The following is a 10,091-nucleotide window of genomic DNA, read 5'->3' on the forward strand; positions in this document are numbered from 1 at the left end:
TGAGCAAAGCCGGGAGAAGACCAAGTCAAGGGAGTTTCCATCTTCATGTGTTGGCGAGTTAGTATGCTGCGAGAGGCCGAAAGAGGAGGTTAGAGCCAAAAGGTGAGAAGCAGATGGGGAGAGGGGAGAGGCAATAGGGATGTTGAAATCACCCATGATAAGGGTGGGGGTGTCACAGGAAAGAAAGTGTGGAAGCCAGGTGGCAAAGTGATCCAGGAACTGATGAGAGGGGCCGGGAGGACGATACACCACCACCACTCGCATGGAGAAGGGGACGTAGAGTCTGACCACATGGACCTCAAAGGAAGGGAAGACAAGTGAGGGTACTTGGGGGATAACTTGGAAAGTACATTTTGGTGAAAGGAGCAGACCAACGCCTCCACCTGCTCTGTTGTCCGATCTTGGGGTATGAGAAAAGTGTAGTGCACCATATGAAAGAGCAGCAGCAGCGGTGGTGTCTGACTGCTGGATCCAGGTTTCAGTAAGAGCCAGGAGATTAAGAGAATTAGAAAGGAAGAAGTCATGGATGAAGGAGAGTTTATTACACACAGAGCGAGAATTCCAAAGGGCACAATTCAAAGAGACAGAAGGCATGCAGGGAATATTAATAAGGTTAGAGGGGTTTCTGGGTGTAGCAATTGGGAGGTTTGACTGGCTATAACATGGGGGGCCGGGGTTTGGAGATATGTCTCCAGCGACTAGGAGGAGGAGGATCGAAAGAGTGAGCAGATGGTTAAGTGATTTGTGAGAGCGTCTCTTGTGTTGGATGGTGGGACTGAATGGATCTGCGCTGCTAAGCAATGTGAACAGAGCATGAGTGCTATACATAGGAGAGGCAAGGACAGAGGGGCCGATATGGATGGAGTGTAGAGAGTTAATGCAAGGGCGGTGAATGTGAGTGAATGCAGCACTATGGATGAACTGCAGAGATCTACAGCTGAGGTGGGACAGTCTGTCCATAGGACAACAATCAGTCGTACACTGCACAAATCTGGCCTTTATGGAAGAGTGGCAAGAAGAAAGCCATTTCTCAAAGATATCCATAAAAAGTGTTGTTTAAAGTTTGCAGCAAGCCACCTGCGAGACGCACCAAACATGTGGAAGAAGGTGCTCTGGTCAGATGAAACCAAAATCAAACTTTTTGGCAACAATGCCAAACGATATGTTTGGCGTAAAGGCAACACAGCTCATCACCCTGAACACACCATCCCCACTGTCAAACGTGGTGGCAGCATCATGGTTTGGGCCTGCTTTTGTTCAGCAGGGACAGGGAAGATGGTTAAAATTGATGGGAAGATGGATGGAGTCAAATATAGGACCATTCTTGAAGAAAACCTGTTGGAGTCTGCAAAAGACGTGAGACTGGGACGGTTATTTGTCTTCCAAGACAAGACAAGACAATGATCCCAAACATAAAGCAAAATCTACAATGGAATGGTTCACAAATAAACATATCCAGGTGTTAGAAAGGCCAAGTCTAAGTCCAGACCTCAATCCAATCGAGAATCTGTGGAAATGTCATGTCGGACGCTATTCACACTAGGGCGTCCGACAGACACCGGTAATTCCGCATTTGTCCACTATGTGCTCGGTGGCGTCGGCTAGATTTTATCTAGGTTGTCCGGGGTTAATCTAGCTGGTACTCGGATTGGAAGCTGGGTCATGCCCACTGCCTTTAAATTGTTCTGCTGAACATTGGGCGTCGCCGATTATAGCTTGTGTCTTGTGCCTGGTGATTTTGGTTTGGAGTGGTGGTCTTGGAGAGGAGAGGAAATATCGTATCTGGTGGTGTATTATCCTTTGTCATATTTCTCCTTCCTATATTTGTGTTTGTTATGCCCTGTGCACATTATAGTGTTTTCCTGAGTGTGTCTGCGGCGTGGTGCGTTTTTTAGTTTTCCCTGTCTGTGCTTTCTGTAGGGGTTGGTGTGAGGTATTATCACTGGGTGGAGGGTGGAGGTTTCATATTAGTACTGAAACAGGAGTCAAGGTCAGGCCTGGCGGCCCAGACAAGCACTCCATCAGTGTAATCTCTGGGAGAGGGACAGACAGGGTTTCCCTAGTCTGAGGGATATCGCAGGGGCCCGAGTTATTAGCTTTAGCCTACCTAGGCTCCCCGTGACATTATAATCGGCCCATATTTTTTGTATTCCATGGATCCCTTGACTTCCATAACCCGCCAGTTGGAGGCGCTGTCCCTACAGGAGTTGAAGGGGGCAGTTCAGCAACAGGGTCTAGTAGTATCTAATGTGCAAGCTGAATCTGCAGGTAGAGTTGCTGAGCCAAAGTTTCCTTTACCTGAAAGGTTGGAGAACGCAGTAAATTTGTTACTTTCCGTGAAGCTTGCAAACTATATTTTCGTATGCGCCCAATCTCCTCAGGTAATGAGGCTCAGCGTGTGGGCCTGGTATTGTCATTATTGAACGGAGACCCCAAGCATGGACGTTTTCGTTACCATCTGATTCAGCTGCATTTAACTCAGTGGAGAGTTTTTTTTTCTGCTCTTGGACTCATTTATGATGATCCTGACAGAATGGCTCTAGCAGAATCTAAAACTCGCGCTATCCGCCAGGGAGAGCGTTTGGCGGAGGATTACTGTTCTGAATTTCGCCGCTGGGCGGTTGACACACAATGGAATGATCCCACGCTGCGGAGTCAGTTTGTTCATGGGGTTTCAGGAAGGGTTAAAAAAGCCCTCTTGATGTACGAGACTCCTGCTTCTCTAGAGTCCGCTATGAGTCTTGTTGCCCGCATTGATCGCCGTTTGTGTCAGGGGGTGCAAGAGACGCCGCCTATGGGGGAGGGCGTAGGTACACGTGAGGTTGCTGCAGGTGAGCCCACGGAGCCTATGCAAATCGCAGGGGTGTCACATGTCAAGCATCGGCCCCTTTGCTCAGGAAGCAGGGAGCCTGTTTTTGCTGTGGTAAAACTGGTCATTATGTAAATACTTGTCCCCTGCTATCTAAGAAAAGCGCAACGGCGGAAAACTACTAAGCTCAGAGGGTGTGGAGGAGGCCAATCTGAGGTTATGCATATCCTCCATGGTGGTTTCTCAATGCATGCTCCCTGCCAAAGTTATGATCGCTGGCAGAGAGCTGCCTATCTCTGTTTTTGTGGATAGTGGTTCTGCCACTAATCTCATTGATGAGGAGTTTGCGCGCACAACCGGTTTCAGGATCGAAAAACTGCCTCATCCTATCCGGGTGGTCACCATCAATGCTGCTCTTCTCCCACAGGGGGAGATTACTGAGTTTGTGGCTGAGGTGAATCTCCACATTGGGGTCCGACATTTTGAGCAGGTTACATGTAGGGTACTCAGGAATCTTCCTGCACAAGTGGTTTTGAGTTTTCCATGGTTATCTATGCACAACCCGGTGATTGACTGGAAAACTCAGGACATAATTCAGTGGAGCGAATTCTGCCAGGAGAATTGCCTGGCCACATGTGTGTCCGCTGTGACTCCTAGAATTCCTGAGTCACTGCTGGATTTCGCTGATGTGTTCTCAGAGAAGGGTTGCTCAGAATTGCCACCACATCGCCCCTATGACTGTACTATCAGGTTTAAAGCAGGGGCCAAATTGCCGAAAGCAAGGATGTTTAACATCTCTGGTCCTGAGAGGCAAGCGTTAAAGGATTACATTGCTGAAAGTTTGAGCAAAGGGCACATCAGGCCTTCGTCCTCGCCGGTGGCAGCGGGGTTCTTCTTCGTTAAGAAGAAAGATGGCGGACTACGCCCGTGTCTGGATTTCAGGGAGTTAAACCAGATTACGGTTCGTGATCCATACCCTATGCCACTGATACCTGATTTGTTCAACCAGGTGGCAGGTGCTAAGTGGTTTTCCAAGCTTGACCTCAGGGGGGCGTACAACCTCATAAGAGTCCATCAAGGTGATGAGTGGAAGACGGCTTTTAATATTCCTGAGGGTCATTTTGAAAATTTGGTGATGCCTTTTGGGTTGACAAACGCGCCCGCAGTATTTCAACATTTCATAAATGATGTGTTCTCGCATGTTTTGGGGAAATTCGTTGTGTACCTAGATGACATTCTCATTTATTCATGCGACCGTGATACTCATTTAGAGCATGTCAGGCAGGTGTTACAGCTTCTCAGAGAGAATAAGCTCTATGCAAAACTTGAGAAATGTGTATTTTCGGTTCAGGAGTTGCCTTTCTTGAGTTATATTGTGTCCGCTTCTGGGTTTAAAATGGTCGCCGCTAAGGTGCAAGCGGTGCTGCGTTGGGAATGGCCTGATAACCTGAAAGCGTTTCAGCGGTTCCTTGGGTTTTCTAACTACTATAGGAAGTTTATAAAAGATTTTTCTACCATTGCTAAACCGCTTACTGACATGGCGAAAAAGGGTACCAATTTCTCCACCTGGCCTGAGGCTGCTGTGCGCGCTTTCGAATTTCTGAAGAATAGTTTTGCTTCGGCCCCCATTGTGGTGCAGCCGGACGTATAGAAACCATTTACCGTGGAAGTCGATGCGTCTGAGATTGGAGTGGGGGCGGTGCTGTCACAAGGCTCATCCTTGAGCGAGTTGCATCCATGCGCCTATTTCTCCAAGAAACTGTCGCCCGTCGAATGTAACTACGATATCGGCTACAGGGAGTTGTTGGCTATCAAGTTGGCCTTTGAGGAATGGCGACACTTTTTGGAAGGGTCGGCTCACCAGGTTACTGTTATTACCGACCATAAGAATTTGCTTTATTTGGAGTCTGCCAAGCATCTGTCCCCCAGGCAGGCTCGCTGGGCATTGTTTTTCACGCGGTTCAACTTTTTTGTTACTTACCGACCTGGGTCTAAGAACACTAAGGCGGATGCTTTGTCCAGGTGTTTTCCGGGGGGAGAACCTCGGGAAGAACCCGTACCCATCCTCCAAAAAGGTGTAGTGGTCTCGGCTCTCACAACCGAGGTTGAGGCTGAGATTGCCGAGGCTCAGGAGGAGGTACCACCTGAGCTTCCCATTAACAAATCGTTTGTACCGCTCCATCTTCACCTAAAGGTATTGATGGAGCATCATGATGCTGTCCTGGCTGGCCACCCAGGGGTTAGGGGTACTTTAGAGTTGGTGTCACGTCGGTTTTGGTGGCCCAAAATCTGACAGGACGTGGTCTCGTATGTGTCAGCATGCACCACGTGCGCTAGGGCTAAGACGCCCCGCTCCCGTCCTGCTGGCACACTACTTCCTCTCGAGGTACCCAGTAGGCCATGGATGGAGATCTCCATGGATTTTATCACAGACTTGCCCTCCTCAGCTGGGAACACGGTCATCTTGGTGATTGTTGATCGGTTCTCAAAGATGTCGCACTTTGTGTCTTTGCCTTCGTTGCCTAACGCTAAGACTCTGGCTCAGGTATTTGTGCAGGAGGTGGTCAGACTTCATGGGGTCCCATCTGACATCGTGTCTGATAGGGGTTCTCAGTTTGTGGCAAAATTTTGGAAAGCTTTTTGCTCATGGCTGGGGATCAAGTTGTCGCATTCTTCGGCGTTTCATCCTCAGTCAAATGGTCAGACCGAGCGTATGAACCAAAATTTGGAGCAGTACTTACGCTGCTGTGTTTCTGACAACCAGGAGGAGTAGTCGACGTTCCTTCCATTGGCAGAGTTTGCCATAAATAGTCACCGCCAGGAATCTTCTGGGAGTCTCCATTTTTTTGTGTTTACGGGCACCATCCTCAATTTTGTACTTTGAGTCAGGGGGGCTCTTCCGGCGTCCTGGAGGAGGACCAGTTAGGAGCACAACTGTCATCAGTCTGGAGGAGAGTGAAACAGAGCCTGTTGAGCGTGGGTGCTAGGTACAAACGTGTGGCTGACAGTAGACGTGTGCCAGGTCCGGACGTGAGTGTGGGTGACTGGGTGTGGTTGTCCACAAAAAACATAAGACTCAAAATACCATCCCTGAAATTAGGTCCAAGGTTTATTGGTCCATTTAGGGTCGCCGCCATCATTAACCCAGTAGCCTACCGATTGGAGCTTCCTACGGTTTATAAGATACACAACATGTTCCACAGATTGTTATTAAAAAAGGTGGTGGGTCTTGTGGACGCGACGCTGATGCCATCTCCAGTCTTGGTAGATGGCAATTTGGAATTTGAAGTCTCCAAGGTGGTTGACTCTCGAGTAGTGCGCCGCACTTTACAGTACCTGGTACACTGGCGTGGTTATGGGCCTGAGGAGAGGTCTTGGGTACCAGCCTCGGACATACATGCGGACCGGCTGGTCAGTATGTTTCACCGCCGCCATCCGGACAAGCCTAGTCCTATAAGTCTAGAGGGCCCTGGGGTCCCTCGTAGAAGGCGGGCACTGTCATGTCGGACGCTATTCACACTAGGGCGTCTGACAGACAGCGGTAATTCCACATTTGTCCACTATGCGCTGTGACGTCGGCTAGATTTTATCTAGGTTGTCCGGGGTTAATCTAGCTGGTACTCGGATTGGAAGCTGGGTCACGCCCACTGCCTTTAAATTGTTCTGCTGAACATTGGGCGTCGCCGATTATAGCTTGTGTCTTGTGCCTGGTGATCTCGGTTCGGAGTGGTGGTCTTGGAGAGGAAATATCGTATCTGGTGGTGTATTATCCTTTGTCATATTTCTCCTTCCTATATTTGTGTTTGTTTTGCCCTGTGCACATTATAGTGTTTTCCTGAGTGTGTCTGCGGCGTGGTGCGTTTTTGGTTTTCCCTGTCTGGGCTTTCTGTAGGGGTTGGTGTGAGGTATTATCACTGGGTGGAGGTTTCAGATTAGTACTGAAACAGGAGTCAGGGTCAGGCCTGGTGGCCCAGACAAGCACACCATCAGTGTAATCTCTGGGAGAGGGACAGACAGGGTTTCCCTAGTCTGAGGGATATAGCAGGGGCCCGGGTTATTAGCTTTAGCCTACCTAGGCTCCCCGTGACAGGAAAGAGCTGAAAACTGCTGTTCACAATGATCTCCATCAAACATCACTGAGCTCGAGCTGTTTGCCAAGGAAGAATGGGCAAGAATTTCAGTCTCTCGATGTACAAATCTGATTGAGACATACCCCAAGTAACTTGCAGCTGTAATTGCAGCAAAAGTGTTAAGTTAAAGGGGCCGAATAATATTGCACGCCCCACTTTTGGTTTTTTATTTTCCACAAAAATTTAAAATAACCAATAAATTTCATTCAATTTTACAATTGTGTTCCATTTGTTGTTGATTCTTCACCAAAAATTTACATTTGGTATCTTTATATTTGAAGAATGATATGTGGGAAAAAGTTGAATAATTCCAGGGAGCCGAAAACTTTTGCAAGGCACTGTATATTCCCACCGACCCTCTCCCACATATGGAAACAATTGCACCAGCTCGGACACAAGTGGTGGAACAGATTAAATATCTTGGTGTGGTGGTCGGGTCTAATATTACAGACTACCATATATATATTCATTGTTCAGAAAACGGATATGGTGCAAGCGAAATGCAAGGATAAAACTGGCGTCACTTCAAAGGGACAAAACTGAGGGAGGTTTGGAGATTCCTGATCCATTTTATAGCTTCGCAGATACAGCTTTTTCATGGGTGGGAAAAAGAGAGAATGTGGACAAGAATGGTAGTCTTCTCCTTCAAGACATAAAATGTGCGTCATCCATATATGTGCTGGAGGTGGGCACTAAGTACAGATAGAGAGACCGACCTTAGCAATGATGTACAACATGTGGGACAGGGGAGAGACTGTTGGAGATAAGGGAATACTCTAATTTTACCCCATTATGGCAAAATCAGCGACTGATGGAGTTTGACAAGTTGGCTGGTTTCAGAGGTTGGGAATCAATGGGGACTTCAGAATTTAGATCAGTTAGTACAGGGGTGGGGAATTTTTTTTTCTGCCAAGGGCCATTTGAATATTTATACCATCCTTCGGGGGCCATACAAACTCATCCCACAAATTACATCCTGACTCTGGCACTGGTTTCAGGACGTAATCTTTCATTGCATGCCCTTCAATGTTCAGTAGTGAATACTGCATGTATGTGCTAACAGCAAGAAGAAGTTAATGAGCTGGTTGTAATCAAAATACATCTCCCTGCCCAAGAATGCGATCCCTGACAATCTGCTCGGGGCCTGATAAAAGATCATTGAGGGCCGTAAATGGCCCTGGAGCCTGAGGTTCCCCACCTTTGAATTAGTAGGAAATCGAACACTTAAAAGCTTTAACAAATTATAAGAGTTTGGATAGCCTCATGGCCTCTTCTTTCGATACCTACAACTTAGGCATGTATATCTGACTCAGTTTTGCTCTGTGGCATCCGTTATAAGGAAGAAATATTTACTAGTCTCTCGCAGATAAACCTTGTTCATACAGTATATAGAACACTGAGCTTTCTTTTTAGAATTGGAGTATGTTCAAATGTAGATTGTCCAAGAGGTGGAACTGGAGATGAGCACTTGTTACACATGTTCTGGAGTGCAGGAGATTAGGCTCCTACAGTAAAAACACATTCGCTTTAATAAAAAGGTTATTTGGCATGCAAATCCAAGCAAACTCCAAAATATGCATATTGTGATAATTGGGAGAATCTATAGATCTCAAATCCATCCCCGATGACTGTAGGTCTTTTGCAAACATTGTATCAAGCTCGCAAACTCATATAGGGTACTCCTGAGAGATAACATATGGCAATTTCTGGCTTCAGGAACACTTGTGGTATGATCATTACAGGTTAAATGATATAAGTAGGGCCAGTACACATGCAAACTAATATAACTATTGGAGATCTTGGGATCTCCACCGCATAGGAATGCATGTAATTACAGGGGATCCAGGCTTTCACAAAATGTCAGCAGAGCCCCCTGCAGCGCCGAACACCTGCAGCGATGCACCGCACATCTGAACACCCCTTCATCCCAGCCTGCGTCCTGCAGCACCGCTCCACTCTTGCCTCCTCCAGCAGCGACCCAGGGACCCTGCTCCACAGCGGCCGGTAAGGTAGGTCCGCATTATAAGACACACCCCCATTTCCCCCAGAAATTTTGGGGAAAAAAAGAGCATCTTATAATCTGAAAAAAACGGTAGTTATGTCATATGAACCCTGCGTCCAATTAGCACAGGCGTCACTGTTCTCACCTTTGGACAAATTGAACAATAATACTTAATCAAAGAGAAGTCGCAGCCCAGGCTTCCTGTTGATGTTCCAACATGTCCGAAGGCGGAGAAAGTAAAGCCGGAGCTGACTGGGCGCAGGGCTTGTGTAATGTAACAGCCTCATATGAGCCCCGGGAACGCGAGTGCCGACACCGCTGGAACAACATCGGCACGAAAGGAGAGAATGAATTTTTTTTATTTTAACAAAGCCATACATGACGAATGACAAAGGATTGCCATAGTAGTGCACAACCCCTTTCAGAAAATCCAATCTTCACTTAAAACATTTCCAACATTCTGAACATGCAAAAAGCTTCTCCCCTGCTTGACTTCTCTGATGTTTTTTAAGAGTTGAAATCCGTTTAAAACATTTCCCACATTTAAGGACCTGAAAAAGCCTTCTCTGGGTGAGTTCTCTGGTGGTGATCAAGATGCGCTTTTCGGGTAATGGTACCGTCACACTCAGCGACGTTGCAGCGATACCGACAACGATCCGGATCGCTGCAGCGTCGCTGTTTGGTCGCTGGAGAGCTGTCACACAGACAGCTCTCCAGTGACCAACGATGCCGGTAACCAGGGTAAACATCGGGTTACTAAGCGCGGCCCTGCGCTTAGTTACCCGATGTTTACCCTGGTTACCAGCGAAGACATCGCTGAATCGGTGTCACACACGCCGATTCAGCGATGTCTGCGGGGAGTCCAGCGACGAAACAAAGTTCTAGACTTTCTTCCCCGACCAGCGACAGCACAGCAGGGGCCTGATCGCTGCTGCCTGTCACACTGGACGATATCGCTAGCCAGGACGCTGCAATGTCACGGATCGCTAGCGATATCGTCTAGTGTGACGGTACCTTAAAACATTTCCCACATTCTGAACACGAAAAAGACTTCTCCCCTGTGTGAGTTCTTTGATGTGTGATTAGATTTGATTTACGTGTAAAACATTTCCCACATTCTGAACACGAAAAAGACTTCTCCCCTGTGTGA

The 10,091-nt window shown here is 47.5% G+C and overlaps 1 protein-coding gene across 1 annotated transcript in view; it reads right to left on the reverse strand.

The window, feature by feature from the left end:
• LOC138663510 (oocyte zinc finger protein XlCOF22-like) overlaps window positions 1-10,091 on the reverse strand; it is a 312,274-nt gene that overhangs the window by 274,192 nt on the left and 27,991 nt on the right. The gene's annotated exons all lie outside the window — the stretch shown is intronic.

Source organism: Ranitomeya imitator, chromosome 2 (assembly GCF_032444005.1).
Source record: "Ranitomeya imitator isolate aRanImi1 chromosome 2, aRanImi1.pri, whole genome shotgun sequence".
NCBI lineage: Eukaryota > Metazoa > Chordata > Amphibia > Anura > Dendrobatidae > Ranitomeya > Ranitomeya imitator.